This window comes from Crocuta crocuta, unplaced genomic scaffold (genome assembly GCF_008692635.1).
Source record: "Crocuta crocuta isolate KB4526 unplaced genomic scaffold, BGI_CrCroc_1.0 scaffold226, whole genome shotgun sequence".
Lineage (NCBI taxonomy): Eukaryota > Metazoa > Chordata > Mammalia > Carnivora > Hyaenidae > Crocuta > Crocuta crocuta.
The window spans coordinates 2,271,536-2,288,304 of NW_027530997.1; the positions used below are offsets into that span (position 1 = coordinate 2,271,536).

General features: G+C 35.6%; 2 pseudogenes; both read right to left on the bottom strand.

Annotated features, from left to right (window-relative positions):
• The window catches only part of LOC144236859 (vacuolar-sorting protein SNF8 pseudogene), a 28,907-nt pseudogene extending 16,170 nt beyond the window's left edge, over positions 1-12,737 (bottom strand).
• A 1,663-nt stretch (positions 12,738-14,400) lies between these two features.
• LOC144236860 (actin-related protein 2/3 complex subunit 1A pseudogene) lies at positions 14,401-15,735 on the bottom strand (annotated as a pseudogene).
• Positions 15,736-16,769: the final 1,034 nt, after the last annotated feature.

Consider the following 16,769-nt stretch of genomic DNA (forward strand, 5'->3'; position numbering starts at 1 on the left):
GTTATTTTAAATCTAACTTGCCATGTTAATTATATTCAGAGGAAGGCATTTGAATATTCTCAGCATGAGCTTATATTACTAAAAATAAATATCACTTTAAATTACAATGTTTGACATTCTATACCCATCAGCAGAATAAAGAGCAGAAAAAATGTCTCATAAACCCTCAGTTTTGTTACAAAGTTAAATGTACCCTGAATTTAAGAGCCTTAGAAATGGAAAATTAGAATTTTTTAAGCCAACAAAAATGTGACCTCGCTAATAGATAAATTGAGCAATAATGGATCCTTGTAAATAATTTCCTACAAAATGAACTATTACATTCTATCTCAAATGCTGGGGCATAGCCATCTGTGGCATTAGCCACACACACACACACACACACACACACAGATGTAAATGATATTTATTCATTAAAGACACTTCTGGGTTGCCTGGGTGGCTCAGTCAGTTGAGCATCAGACTTCGGCTCAGGTTATGATCTCGCGGTTTGTGGGTTCGAGCCTGGAGTCACGCTCTGTGCTGACAGCTCAGAGCCTGGAGCCTGCTTCAGATTCTGTGTCTCCCTCTCTCTCTCTGCCCCTCCCCCACTGACACTGCCCCTGTCTCTCTCAAAATAAATAAATAAACTTTAAAAAAGGGCACTTCTAAAATCCATAAATATAAAAGTTCAATAACTTTAAAAATAAGAAAGGAAAGCAAATAAAAGGAAGCCAAACAATCGGCAAAAATTAAATTGAAAGTTTATTAAACTTGTGAAATGTCAGCACATGTTGTCAAAGCTGGCTGTTTTAAGTAAAACTGGAGAGATTGTGCTATGAGATGGCAATGTGATACTTCTTCAGCTAGAGGATCAGAGCAAACAGCATATAATCCTAATAAATGGATTATTTCAACCATGGAAGAATCCTAAAACGATGACAGTCTGGCATATAGTCTTTTAACAAAAAAAAAGAATTATTAAATGCCTACCATATGCCAAGACTGTTCTCAATGTTGGGCATAAAATAAGGAACAAACAGACAAATTCTCTGATTTTACGTATCCTACATTCTAATGAGTTGGTCAAAAGCAAAAGCAAAACAAATAAATAAATAAGCATATTTACATAACAAAACATCACCTAGGTAAGTGCTATAAAGATGCTTTAAGCAAGATAAGAAGATAGAGCATGATATGGGACTCAAGGAATGCCTGTCTGAGAAAGTAACTTCTGAGCAGAGATCCAAAAGGAGTGAATGAGCAATCACATAGATACATATGGGAGGAGTGTTCCAGGCAATGAGAATGGTGGATGTAGAAAGATCATGGGATGGTAGGGGAGAGAGCACCCAGAGTTCCATGACCATGGGGAATGCGTTGGAAGATGAAATTGAAGAGAAAGCTATGAATAGTGGACAAAGCAGGACCTTGTATTCTCTGGTAAGCATTGGGAATGCTATTCTAAATGACTGGGAAACGACTGGAAGCTTAAGTGACTCTCTGTGAGGGGAAGGACCTGAATTAATTTACATTTCAAAATGAGCAGCATAATAAAGGGCAAGAAAAGATTCATTAAGAGGCTGTGGCACCAATTCACTTGAGGTATGGTGGAGGGTTGGTCTAAAATGGAAGTAATAAAAGTAGTCCAATTCTAGAATTAATTTTGAAATAGCTGACAGGGTTTGAAGGTATTTTATATATGGAGTGTGAAAGAAAAGAGTCCAGGATGGCTCCCAGTTTTTTAGACCGGAAGAAAGTGGTCATGGCAATGCTAATTATTAACACTAGAAGAAGCAAATTTGGATGAGGAACCCAGGATTTTGGTTTTGAACATATTAGGTGTGAGATAACTATAAGACATTCTAGAGGAGATAGAAAATAGTAACTTTGAAATATGAGGATGAATATAAGGGAAATGACATGGCTGAAGATATACACTTGAGAGTCTTCAGAATAGATATGGTATTTAAGGTAATTTAGCTGATTGAAATCTGCTACAGAGTGAATTAAAATAAGAAAGAGAAGAGATCAGAGAGCACTGATCCCTGGGCCATCTAGTGTTTGGGTGGTAAAGAAAATAAGAACAGTCTAGCAAAGGTCACTCAAAAGAAATGCCAGGTAAAGTAGGAAGAAAACCAGGGGATTATGATTTCGCCAGAAGCAAAAGTAGATAAGTCCTTGCAAAAGGGAAGGTGACTGAGCGGAATGATTCTGAAAGAATGAGGAGAAAATATTTAACCTGACAACAAAAACTCATTTGTGATACTCGTATGCATTGGTTTAGGAAAATCATAAGTGTGGAGGGTGGAAAGTGTGGAAATAGATAGGAATAGAAAGATAGGAAGAAGCCTACACTCTTCCTAAGAGAGCCCATTCTCATATCAACTCAAAATAGCCAGTGAATCATTGAAGCAGCCTCTGCTCAAATGACTATAGTCATTCTTCCTGAACTCTGTCCCATGCTAAATATTCTGATGTGCTCATATTCCTAGGTTCATTCAGCAGATATTCAGACTCAAATCATATCAAATGTTAAACACTTTTCCAGATGCGTTGTAAGGCCAATTCAGAAATACTGACTGGATAGAATAGAAATAGAATCACATGAAAAGCTCGAAGATTGCAGGTCTGCAGACTCCACCGACAGAGATTCGGCCTCACCTGGCCTGCAAAAAGATGAATGAATACACTTAGAGTGACACTTGTGAATCAAGAGTAAGAACAAAAACGTGAGGAAGGGATGAGAATGAGACTGATTAAATGCTGTGTGTCTGGCCTTGTGCTAGATGCTTTATATATTAATATTCAACTCGACAGATGAGAAAACCCAGGACATTTTTGAGAGTTTAAGCAACACCTCTCAAAACTGAGGGCCTCCGAAGCCCATAAAACTTCAAAATACCTGATGCTATAAACTCTACCTTGCATTTTAACCTTGGTTCACATCTTAACTTTCATTATTTCTGTTTGTACTAAACTTCACAGCAGTCTTCCTCCTCTTTTTCTTTTGGCCTGAAGCACAGATAAATCCTCTAGTCCATATGCCAGATACACATGTGGTGAAGGCTTTATGAGGAATATTGTACTAAATTAAAATAAACAAACAAAAAATACGACATTATATTTGTACCAAGCTGCTCTGACGTTGCTGCTGGCAGATTTTTTTTTTATGCCCAACTTGTAACATAAAAACAACTATTTGAAACCAACTATTCAATTAAACTCCTTTTCTTGAGAAATTTCAACACATTGTCTTTTAAAGCTCAGCTGGTTATGAACAAAAGATGGTTAAAATTAGACTAAAATCTTCTGCATTTTCTCTTCTCTCTGATTTTCACATCTTTGACTATAAGGCTGCTCATGCAATTCACAGCACACTGTTTAAGACTATTTGCAAAATATGTATTTCTATAATGAATAAATATTTTTAGGTGGAGTCATGGGGAGAAGGAAGCAAGGTGAAACAAGGAGACTATTGGAACATTAAATAGGTGCTATTAATTTCAATACGCTTGCTTGAAGAGTGTAACATGTTTAGCTCTAAGCTTTTCAGCAGCCAATGCAAATGGTAGAATGTGATCATGTTGTTTATTTATAGTGCACTTAACATAAAAGCAAGCCAGATGTTCCGTAGAACAATCATATACCTAGTCCTATGATGGGAGAGAAATTTGTCCCAAGGACTCTGGTAGCGAACACCCTGTAATATAGTAAACCATTTGAACTGAAAAGTTAAAGTAAGTTCAAAAATGCATTTATAGATTTATCTCTGGTAAAGTAGACTGATGGCAACAAGGAGAAGAAATTCAGTAAAATTGATTCTTAGGGCGACTAAAACAATAGAGAAAATAATCTATTTTTTTCTTAACTGAATTCCAAATATACTCCTCATATTATAGTAGTGTGAATGTCAGAATAACCATGATTAAATGCCATCTGTGCCTCAATTAAAACATGGAATTCCGAGGCTAGACTTCTAAATATGCACTCTGTGAACCAGTGAGAATAATTTCAGGAGTGCTGTTAAAAATAACTCAGACTATGTGTAATTGTATTTGGTTTTCAGAATCACTTCATTATTCCAACTAGCAAGGGAGAAAATATCCCTTGCCTGTCTGGGATAGTTCTTAGCTAGGGTCCTGTAACAAAGGACAGACAGATACAAGAGGAAGGCATTCAAGTTCACTTTACATTAAGTTTTACATGACATAGTAGCCCTCATAAGGAAATGAAGAAGGGGCTGAACCAAATTTATGCTACTCTGATGAAGAGTGGGAAGTCATTGAAAAATGTAAGACTGAAATATTTAGTATGCCAAGGTACCATATTTTGAGATAATATGTTCTGAGCCACATCACATGTATTAAATGTTTCAGTCCATTTAATTAAGATTGATTTTCCATATATGGCATAGTCATTTCATCTTTGTAACATTACTGCAGGTTTGTTTTTGTTTTCTTTTTGAACGGAAGCACTGAAGTCATTAGTTTAAAAGTTAAATCTTTAAATGTTTTCAAAGATATTAAAATCTCACAAACTTCCAAATGTTAGTTTATATATATATATACACATACATATATATGTATATATATGTTTTGTATAACATTTTCTATTGTGTGCTACATAGTAGGAAATTAATAGACAGAAAAAAGGTATAAAATAATAAGATAACCAAAATATATAATATAAAATATGCATTTTAAATTCTTTTAGAATTTCATAAATATTTTAAATGTTTATAATTTCACATATCTGTTATTCTATATTTTCTTTAGATTACTTTATGGGCTCCATGATACACCTGTGAGGTCTGATATATGAGGGTATCAGAGATATCATTCATAAATTGAAATTAAATACTCTGTTTTATTATTTACTCAATGTTATTTGGCTGAAATCTACATTATAAGAAATAAGTACTTGCACAAGATTTACAATATGAAAATAAAGTTATGAAATTCTCACCCAGAACAATTGTACAGTTGTTTGTATTATTTTGTCCTTTATTATACATTTCATGTGACAAAATCCCACTTCAAGTTACCAGTTATAGAATGCAGTTACTTTGAAGAGGAAGAAGCCAGAATGGACAGCTTGTCAATATCTTTCTCTAATATCTTACTTTCCTAAATTTTAAAATATGTAATAGTGGCGGGTTATGTTAGAAATACATTTAAGGGAGTGCTGGGTAGCTCAGTCAGTTAAGCATCTGGCTTTGGCTCAGGTCATGATCTCACAGTTTGTGGGTTCGAGCCCCATGTTGGTCTCTGTGCTGAAGCTCTGAGCCTGGAGCCTGCTTCAGATTCTGTCTCCTCTCTCTGCCCCTCCCCAGCTTGCACCCTCTCTCTCTGTCTCTCTCTCTCAAAAATAAACATTAAAAAATTTTTAAATGCATTTAAGCTGTTTACCACTTTTATTTTTCCTCAGGTAAGTTTTTAAATTAGAAAAGTTTTCCAAGTCCTTAATTGTGATTTAATAAAAGCAGCTTTAAACATTGTACATTTAGCCATATAGACTCTTTAAATATTCAATGACATTTATATTCAGATTTTCCTTATGTGCAAACATATTTTAAAAATAATAATAGTGACATCCAGTTGGCTTAGTGTGTTAAGCATCGGATTCTTCATTTTGGCTCAGGTCTGATTTCATGGTTTGTGAGTTCAAGCCCCACATCGGGCTCTGTGGTGACAGTGTGGAGCTTGCTTGGTTTTCTCTCTCTCCCTTTCTCTGTCCCTCCCCCACTTATGCTTGTTCTCTCTCTCTTACTCTCTCAAAAAAAATAAATAAGCTTTAAAAAATAAAAGAAAAATGTGTAAGTATAATGGATAGATTACAAGTCGTTTGAAAACTATGGACACAGGCTTAAATATAAGAACATATTTAGAAAGTAGCAAAGGTTTTAGGCAAATTACATTTACTTACTATCTATGTACTTATTAAACGAAAAAATTCAATAATAAATAATACAGAATAAAATTTAAAATTGATGATTTTGTGCCTTAAATTAAGGATTTCAAACACTGGAAAATTTATAGAGCACATTGGTAAAATATCTACATATATTTTATAAGATTTATACATAATTACATAAGATTTATCAAATGGGTAGAAAACTAAAAGCATAAATTATCTGGGCCATTTTCCCAGGATTTTCTAAATCTGAATTCTATGTGATTTATTTAATATCTTGTGATATCTGATATATAATTTCATTTGAATTTTATGTTAACTGAGAAGTAGGATTATAGGCATTGTCATTTAACAGAATAAGGAAAAAGAGTAGTGACATGAAATAGCCATGGTCATTAACATAGAAAGTGATTAATGCATTACTGGAAATGTCATATGGACCCAAACAGTAAGGAGTCACATAGATGTAGATAAAATCTTTTGGGCAAGTAATTTTTGAAGTCTTCCCAGATGAACACATGTTACTTCCAACAGCAGAGTGCCCTAAGGTCCTAGCTTCTCAGTATCTGAAACACTGTAGCTGAAAAAATGTCTTGTTGCTGATTATATGCCAAGCAGTCAGTCATTCTATAGCACCTGCCTTGTAGTAGAAATGACCTGCACTCTCAGGGAAATTGTCACTGAGATTAAATAAACTTCTCTGTAGCATGTGAAGTCATCTATTGGCAAATAATCTACTTTTTTTCCAACTTTCAATTTCCTAAATGATAATTGTCAAGTAGTCACTGGAAATACAGTTTATACTTTAAGGTAAGTTGGACCTTTACATTCAACTGTTTTTCTAAAAATAAGATTTAATTAATGTTTCACATTTAACATAATTATGTACACTGCCCTATGGTATAAAATGTTCTAACTAAAAAAGGAGCAGAAAATAGAACATTGTAATTGCAAATTTATTTTACCATGTATTTGCTGGTTTATCTAACAAAAAATTATTGCTGTGACTTGCATATCCTGAGAAATTATGCCTTGGACAAAATCTTTCTGCAAAGAAAATGTCAACCCAAACATTTCATACTTGGAAGATATAGTTAATAAGTTATCCCTGAGCAATCAAATTAGGAGTTTCATAATTTTACCAAGATCCACAAAATCCTCACCTTAGTAGCAAGAGGTGATACATGTTGAGGTGAGGAAAAGTGGAGGGATTAGTGTTTTTTCTTAATACTTATCTTCATATTAGGTTATTTATATAATCACCTAAAAAATTAACTTAAGTAGGGAGTGCATTCATTGTGATGAGCACTGGGTGTTGCATGGAAGCCGTGAATCACTATATTGTACACCTGAAGCTACTATTACACTGTATGTTAACTAACTGGAATTTAAATAAAAACTTTAAATAAAGTCACTTAAATAAAAAATAAATATGTATTAGAACTATAAATTAATTATCGTAAGTATGGTAGTTCACAGTGAGAAAAATAATGTGTTTTGTAATATATCAGTTTCTAATGGCAGTAGAATTATTGTTTATAAAACATAGTACATTCTGAAAACTCAATGTTACCATTTAAAAGCTAAGTAAATCTAAATTTTAGAATAATGAGTGAACCTAAAGGCTCTCTCTACTGGGCAATATCTTGTGTGTCATCTATATCAGAGTGAATATATTCTATTAAGAAAATAGGAGGAAATACTCATTATTACTATTATTGTTATTACTATTACTATTATTTTCAAGGGAATTGTTTCCTGATTTCCACATTCTTCTTCCTTCAGTATCCTACTTTGTCTCCTGATTTTTTCAATAACCACAAGCTAATCCACTTAATTGGAAACTGAAATTTCAAACACAGTGCTGAGTATGAAATCTGTGATTACAAACATGTTTGTAACAAATGTAAATAAGTGTTTAATCTAAATATTTTTGAAAAAATTTAAATTGTTTTAATTTTTAAAATTAATTTGTTTTTCAATTTTTGTTTTTGATTTGGGTGAATCATGTGTCAGTGAAGTCACTACCAAACACCATAAATAACAAGAGTTATAGTTTTTGGTTTTTTATAAGTATAGAGTCACTTTTTGATTTGACTCTGAGTCCCAGTTTCTTCTCTTTCTTTTTTTTTTTTTTAATTTATTTCTAGGAGAGAGAGAGAGACAGCGGGAGCAGGGGAGAGTCAGAGAGAGAGGGAGACACAGACTCCGAAATAGGCTCCAGGCTCTGAGCTGGCAGTCAGCACAGAGCCCGACGTGGGGCTCGAACCCACGAACCACGAGATCATGACCCAAGTGAAAGTCGGAAGCTTAACCGACTAAGCCACCCAGGCGCCCCAGAGTCCCAGCTTCATAACTGGAGTCATGAACTGTTCATGTAAATAAGTCCCAGTTCTAAGAGGTAGTGGTTCCATTATCTCAGTTTGACAACAGCAGAAAGTTGTCTTTGTTAGAAATTATTTCATTGAACTCCACCCTAGAGGGGAGGATTTTGCTGCTACTGCCAGTTATTTTTGATTCCAATTGCCTACTAACTTTTATAATAATGAGTAGTTCTAGAGTCTTTCTCTACTGCTGTGTCATCATTGGCTGAATTAATTTGGACCTACTTGTCTGTATTTTATTTTAACCCTAATGTATCTTTTCTAGATCTCTTCTAAACACACAATATCAGAATTTCTACCATAAACCTCAAATTTGAAAAGAATTTATATCTCCAGGTCCCCAAAACTCCCTTTGCAATCACTGAAGTAATGATAATGTCAAAATCAGCTATTTAAAAATTTAATAAAGGGGTGCCTGGGTGGCTCAGTCAGTTAAGTGTCTGACCTCAGCTCAGGTCATGATCTTGCTATTCGTGTACTCCAGCCCTGTGTCGGGCTCTGTGTTGACAGCTAGCTCAGAGCCTCGAGCCTGTTTCAGATTCTGTATCTCCCTCTCTCTCTGACCCTCCCCTGCTAGCTCTCTCTCTCTCTCTCAGAAATAAATAAAAACATTAAAAAAATTAATAAAGCTTTATTCATAAATTTTTATACATTAAATTATTCTGTTGCTATTTACACATCATTTTCAAAATGCATTTCTTAAAACTCTAGATATATTATGCCTATTTCTACATTACAGGGAGCATGCAAGATATAGAAGACACTTCAAGATATTTGTTTTAGAAACAGACTTATGAGGCAAAAAGATGAGACATTCAAGCCTCAAATTAGTAATGAATAATTTCACAGTGCTGGACACTCTTTAAGGTTTAAGATATTTCTTGAAGTTGCCAGAAGCTAATATATTTTAGCATGTTTTTTATAATTTAGAAGTTGTATGCTAGAGTAGCATAAAATGAGAAAATAATCTAATACACATACACAAGTATATTTACATAAAAATCAGGAAAAGATATCCATAACTTTTACATCATTATTTCTGCAATTTGTAACATGGTTGTAGCTAGTATTTATAACTTCCTTCTTCAATTACCTATTTCATATTCCATTTTTCTTTAGAAAGTAACTTGGCTAATCTTTGTTCTTTGCTTAGTAGGCTTACCCAAGTGTATTCCCCTAAAGTATCTGGTATCTTGCAGCCTTTCTTGTATTGAGGAGTATATGATTTTTATCACACAGCCTTGGTGTATAAAGCATTGCTCCATGGAATTTCTTGCATTCTTTATACCCTTCTCTTTAGTCCTATCATAAAGCAGCAATCAGAATCAATCAGCATAACTAGCACAGAAACCCTATTATTTGCCTAATGATTTGCTGGCTTGAAGATTTGTAAGTAGCCAGGTGACAGGCTCGACTTCTAGTTTAATGGAAAGATATCAATATCCTCTGTTGAACACACTCCTTTCTGGAGAGTTGAAGCCTCTAGACTGGAAAGCCTAAAATTGTGGTTATGGAAAGCATCAATATCAACAACAAAAAACTCATTCAGATTTCCAGGGGTAATATTAAGCAGAATCATTCCCATTTCTACCCTTAGATTCCCAGACCCATTAATTGAGACTTGCAAGAAATTGTATTTTCTATTCTTTTATTTTGGAGTCAAAACTTGGAAGGTATTACAGTAGTCTAGGAAGGTGTTGCCATCCTGCTGGTGCTAAAATTCAATCTTCCAAAGGCCGTTGCACTGTCATATCAGGCCATCTTCTGTAGTATGATAGTATGATGGTTAATTATATGTGTTGACTTGACTGGGCCATGGGGTACTCAGATATTTGGTTAAGTATTATTCAAGATCTGTCTGTGAAGGTTTTATGAATGAGAATAGCATTTGATTCTGTATGAGTAAAGCAGATTGCCCTCCACAGTGCGTTTGGGCTTCCTCCAATCTGTTGAAGGCCTAGGGAGAATAAACAGGCTGAGTAAGGAAGAATTCACTTTCTCTGCCTGTCTTCAAGTGGAACATCAGTCTTCTCATATCTTCATACACAGTTGAGGCCATGGACTCAGAATGGATCTTACACCACCTTGAATTCCCAAAGGATGAGCACTCTTCCATGTTTTATTTGTTCCAATGTGAATTACTTCTTCAGAAGTAAGCATAATGGCAAATAAGACATTCTGTACATCTGCAATGTTTGTTTCTGTAGAAGCATTGTAGTCAGGAAAGGAAAACCAATATATGGGCTAAGTAACCACTTCAATGACAGGTATTTTGAACTCCATCAAGTACTGTCATTGTCATTCCCCTGATGGAAATTATCTACCTGGTGCCCAATGTCTGACTGATTTGTGTAAAGAATGGTGTCATATACAGCAATAGTATTGATTTCTGCTGACTCAACAAGGGTTGTAGCCAGAGGGCTTTTGTGAATGAGTTTATTTAGCCCATGGATAACCTCCATCCTAACCACTATAACCACTTCATTTATAAATCCTGGACAAAGATGAGGTGGCTGGGGAAAGAAGCTAAGTAATAATCAAAGAATAGACATCTTTCCCTATCTTTTCTACCTGGTTATTAAATGTACTCTTTAATTAATAGATATTGTTGATAATCTCTTACTGCACCTAATATATAAATTTTACCATAGGTATGTACATATGAGAAAACACATAGTACACATAGGGTTGGTACTATTGCTGTGTCAGGAATCTACTGGAAATCTTGGAAAGGACCCTCCAACAGATAAAGGAGGCCTACTCTATATTACTTCCATTTGATGATGAAGCACTGCTGTGCATAACTGTCTTTACGATTTGGTGTGTCAGGTAACACATAGTCCATTTTTAGTAGTTCTAATTAAATAATAGCTTACCAGTCCATGGTCAATAATTCAGTCTTTACTGAGGCTCAGTGGCAAGCCAGAATCTGTTTCATAAAAGGAGAACATTTTTCTACAGAGAAGGTTATGCCTCCAGAATTCCGTAGGGACAGCTCTATGTTTCACCTATAGGGACAAAGAGAGGAAAAGTTTAATGCAATGTGATTTAGCAATCTGGCATTACCTGAAATTGTATATGATGGTAATGCTAAATTATGTACAGTGTAGTCAGTGTCCTATTGTGCAAGCAACAGAATACTTAGAAAGCAAAGTAATAGATACAAATCAGTGTTTTATTATTTCACTAAAGAGGTCAAGAGAATTGTGCTGCTAACTGCAACCTGAGTATATTTTAAAACATTAATTAATAAAAATGGACATATTTGTAAAAGCTAGAGATTCCTTTGGGATAAATAAAAAGACTGGTATTATTTGAACAACCTTTGTGATGTAAGTTTATGTTATGCAAACCTCAATAGTAATCCATCTAGTAAGTTATCATTAAGATTACAGAATAATATTTGCAGGTTAAAATAAGAAATGATACAATTTTAATGCATAAATTTCATTTTGGTACTGTAGGCAAAAGCAAAGTCGCCTGAAGGGTCTGTCATTCCCAAATGCTAATATTTGAGATACTCTAATAAATGCAAATATACCCTAATGTGGGTATTTTTGTGAATACACACTCCGTATATTTCTAGAACAGCACAGTATTCTTGGTTTCACATTATATTCTGATTTCTTGAAAACTTAACATTGCAGCTGAGAAAATGCATATGATGAAACATGTTTATTTTTTCTTTTTAAAATTTTTTAAAAAGATGGAGAGCAAGCATGAGATTGGGAGAAGGGTGGAGCAGGGAGGGAGAGAGATAGAGAGAGACAGACAGACAGACAGAGAGATTGAGAATCTTACGCAGGCCCCATGCTCAGAGCAGAGGCCAATGTGGGGCTCAATCCCACAACCATGGGATCATGACCTGAGCTGAAATCAACAATCAGATGCTCAACCAGCTGAACCACATGTTTAGATACAATTAAGCATTATCTTTCCTGGAAGAATTAAAGAGACACTTTAAAATGTATCTTTTTTGAAGTAAAGGAACTAGAAAGCCAACGACCATACACAACAACCATACAGGCCTATTCTATTGCAACTTAACCTGAAACGTGTGTCATGTAATGTGTGTGTGTGTGTGTGTGTGTGTGTGTACACATTTTTTAGATAAAAAGCGTTTTTTAAAAAAATTTATCAAATTGGTCTGTACAAAAGTTAGCGTTGCTTGGTCAGAAAGCAGCGGAACACAGAAGGTGACAGCGGAAGCCCAAACTCCACGCGCAACAACTGATTTTTCATAAAAGTGAGTTCGCTGTAGTTCCCTGCCCCCACCCCCAGAAAAAAATACGAAAAAAAATTTCTTTTTTCTTCTAGAAAAAGGTAGGAAAAAGTAGAAAATGTAAAAAGAAGCAACTTCTCAGATGTCTTTAAATGTATAAAGTTTTAAAGGCACACGTTTCCATGAAGTAGGCAGTTACCGTTGCTGGGCACACAGCAGAAGCGGCACGCGTACATCGGGTGTTATTCTTCTACAGCTAAGACTCGAAACACTTAGTGGAGAAGGTTTTAGTTTCACAGCTTGTAGGTGGCATCTGGGTCCTAAGAGCTGAGATTAACGGGCTTCTCCAGCCACCCCCTCCCGGGAAATCCCAGTAAGCCCCATTCACATTAAAATAAAGTGGTTATTGCAGATTATTTTTTCAATTTTTGCATCTAAAACTATTGCATTCAGAAGACAAATAATCAGACTTCTAAGCACACTGGAGGAAGATATTATTTAAAATAATATGTGTGCCTATCACATTTAACAAAGGTCTTAAATTACTGTATTTTAAAATTAGGATAAAGTTATCCTTTTTTGTCTAGGTCTTTTACTAAATTGTGTGTGTGTGTATGTGTACACATGCACATACCAAGCAAGAAATAATTATACTTATTAAGAAGCTTAATTTAATTCTAAAAGTAAAATATCCAGTTGTCATTGCCAGACAAGTATATTTGATATTTGATATTCCATTATATGTAATGATAATCTTTTCTTATTCTTTTTTATTTTTAGTACTCATACCATACTCCCATGTAACTAATATATGTTAATTAAAATTTGCCTTAGAGCAATCTTTTTTTTTAATGTTTTTTTTTTTTATTTATTTCTAGGAGAGAGAGAGACAGCGTGAGCAGGGGAGGGTCAGAGAGAGAGGGAGTCACAGACTGAAACAGGCTCCAGGCTCTGAGCTGGCTGTCAGCACAGAGACCGACGCGGGGCTCGAACCCACGAACCGCGAGATCATGACCTAAGCGAAAGTCGGACGCTTAACCGACTAAGCCACCCAGGCGCCCCGCCTTAAAGCAATCTTGTTTCCAGTCAGTAAAAGTTTTTGGAAGCCCATGTTAATATTCCTTTGGTGAAATATGCGTGGCTTCTACTGTTCTGGTTTTACACTTTAAGTTAGTGATGGAAATCACACATTGTTTTTGTGAATAATCCTGAGATCCAGGGGCAAAATTTGAGAATTATTCTTTCAGTTCTAAAAATTAGACCCCTGTCTTTTTGCCATGAGGAATAGTTTAACATTTTATGATCACTAAAAGTCAAATTACCTTAATCATTGGTATATAGAATGAACTGTATTTCTTTTTTTGTCACATTCAGTATGTTTGTTTAATTGCTTTGCAGAAAATTTACATATCTCTCCACCCTTTCCTTTAAGGTACTGTGACAATTTTCCATAATAACTACTTAAAGAGAAGTTTGGTCATTAAAGGTATGAAGTAGCAGAAACAAAACAAGAACAAAGAAACAAATCACTACTGCTTTAAAAAATCAATATTTTGGGGGCATTTGAATGGTTAAGCAGGGGACTCTTGATTTTGGCTCAGGTCATGAACTCAAGGTTCGTAAGATCCAGCCTTTTGTGGGGCTCTGTGGCTGAGAGGGAGGAGTCTGCTTTGGATTCTCTCTCTCCCTTTCTCTCTGCCCCTCTCCTATTCGCACTCTCTCTCAAAAACAAATAAATAAACAATAGGAATTTTAAAAAACAACACTTTCACCAATTATATTCAAACAAAAACACACAAACAGTATTTGCACAATATGTATCTTCAGTGTTTACTGGGGGCTGGCTCTCCCGCCCACCATGCAGATGGCTCTGCTACATCAGCACAGTTTGTCAGTTTGTTATGCTGGATCTGGGATGCTCACCCAGCTACACATTACCGAGAAGCCTGGGATGGAAGACTCTAAGGTCTTGAAATCTCAAATTATTATGGCTTCATGATGCAGGCAGTGCAAAATTTGTGACAATCATGCTTGTCCACCGCATAAATAGACACTTCGTGATGCTATTCTGCACACTGTTGTTTGGTCCTGAGTCGTGGCCCCCTTGTCCATGTAGAATCCTTCCATGGCAGCTGGATGTTCTGTTTGGAATGTCTAGTTTGGAGATGAAGGTCAAGCAGTCACAGTCATTTAAAGTCTATTGGACAACAATCATAGCCAGCAGCTACAAAGCTATTCTCTGAGACAAATGACACACTCAGGAGGGGCAGGAACTATGTTTTCAGAGTTGAGAACTGCACACTCTTTGAGGCACTAACAACAGATACGGTGCTCTCATGTCTGACCTAGGCAAGGTGGCTCCCACTCGCAGAGAAGCTGACCCAATCCACCCAGCCACCAGTACCACTGCCACCAAACTGACATCAGCTGACCAAAAGGCTTCTTGCTGCCCCAGGGCGTATTGGCTGGCTTTTCATCCACTTCTTTAACTTAGGCAGAAAACACTCTGTATTTGAAACCATATGATCCTGATGCCAGAAAAATATTGTTGGGATGCCAACCCAAACTGAGGACTGTGGAACCAATTGGCTTTTTAATGTGCTTGTTTACCCACCAGTCATTGTCAGACTCAAAGTAACAAACAGAAATGACTTGTGCTCCAATTCCCACAGCAAATTTATTCTCTAGCAGGGACCACTTGACAAAAGTTGCTGCACGATTAATTCTCAGGATTACCAGAGTTGGCTTCGAGACACCATCTTTCTGACTCCAGACACAGGCATTGTGGTATGTCCTACAAATGACAATGCAATCACTCTTGGGAGCCCAGTCGATACCCGGGATGTGTCTGTTGTGCTCCTTGAGTTCACGACCTTTCACTCATTGGCTCTTGTTTCTTCTTATAGATATGTACTTCGTGATTACTGGGGCTAAAAGCAATCTGGGTACAATCCCAATTCCAGACATGACAGGTGATTAGCTCTAGTAAAAGATGATGCAGGGAAATTATACCTAGTGTTTTTTGAAGGATAATTCAGAAAACTGATATGCGGCAGTGTAGACCTACTCAGAATGGAGAATTTGCCCACTCTGGTCAGTCCCTGGGAACAGCCTCCTGCAGGCACCGGTGGATGAACTATATTTCTGATGGCAGGGAAAGAGTGAAAGTTCAAAATAATGGTAGGTGCATTCTCTCTTTTCTAACCTTTCTGATATCAAAATGAATCGTCGCATGCTAACTTGTTAGCTTGCAAGTAGTGTGATATCTCTGAGTCTTCGAAGTCTAGACAAGATACAGCTGTAAGACATAAAATATCTAAAAGACAATATAGGATAAAATCTTTATAACCTGGGGTTAAGCAAACAAGTTTAGATAATATGTCAAAAAGCGCAATAAGTTGTGTGGTGGTTATTTCACAATGTATATATCAAAGCATTAAGTTGTACATCTTAAATAGATACAAATTTTATTTGTGATTATGTATCAGTAGAGCAGTTTTTAAAAAAAGTATAATCAGGGGCGCCTGGGTGGCTTAGTCGGTTAAGCGTCCAACTTTCGCTTAGGTCATGATCTCGCGGTTCGTGGGTTCGAGCCCCGCGTCGGTCTCTGTGCTGACAGCCAGCTCAGAGCCTGGAGCCTGTTTCAGTCTGTGACTCCCTCTCTCTCTGACCCTCCTCTACTCACGCTGTCTCTCTCTCTCTCTCCTAGAAATAAATAAAACATTAAAAAAAATTTTTAAAAAGTATAATCAATTTAAAAATCATACAATTTAAAATATATAAAAATTAAAAATTTTATTCTTGAAAATGCACCATTAGAAGAATGAAAAACCAAACCACATGCTAGGGGAAGCTATTTGTAAAGCATGTACTCATGTAAGGACTTGTGTCCACAATTTATTTTAAAAAAGTCTTTTTGAGACTAATAAAAATAATAAAAAAGAGAAATAAAAATCAGCATTACATTTGTATAGGCAACTCAACAAGAAAATTTGTATTTCAAATAGGCATATGAAATATGATATAATTCAGGAGGGCAGAGACAAAAATTAATGTTTTGCATATTTCTAAGGCATGCAAACTAAAACTATATGGACAAAAAGTTAAAATATTAAAGAGGAATGTCTATCTTACAAGCTAGGAGAATTGAAAAGAGAAAATAGCAAAATAAATAGAACATGAATCAAATAAATGCATAAAATGTGAAAAAAATGGTAAAAAGTAACAAAATAAAATAAGACTTTCAAAGAAAAATGTAATCCTATTAT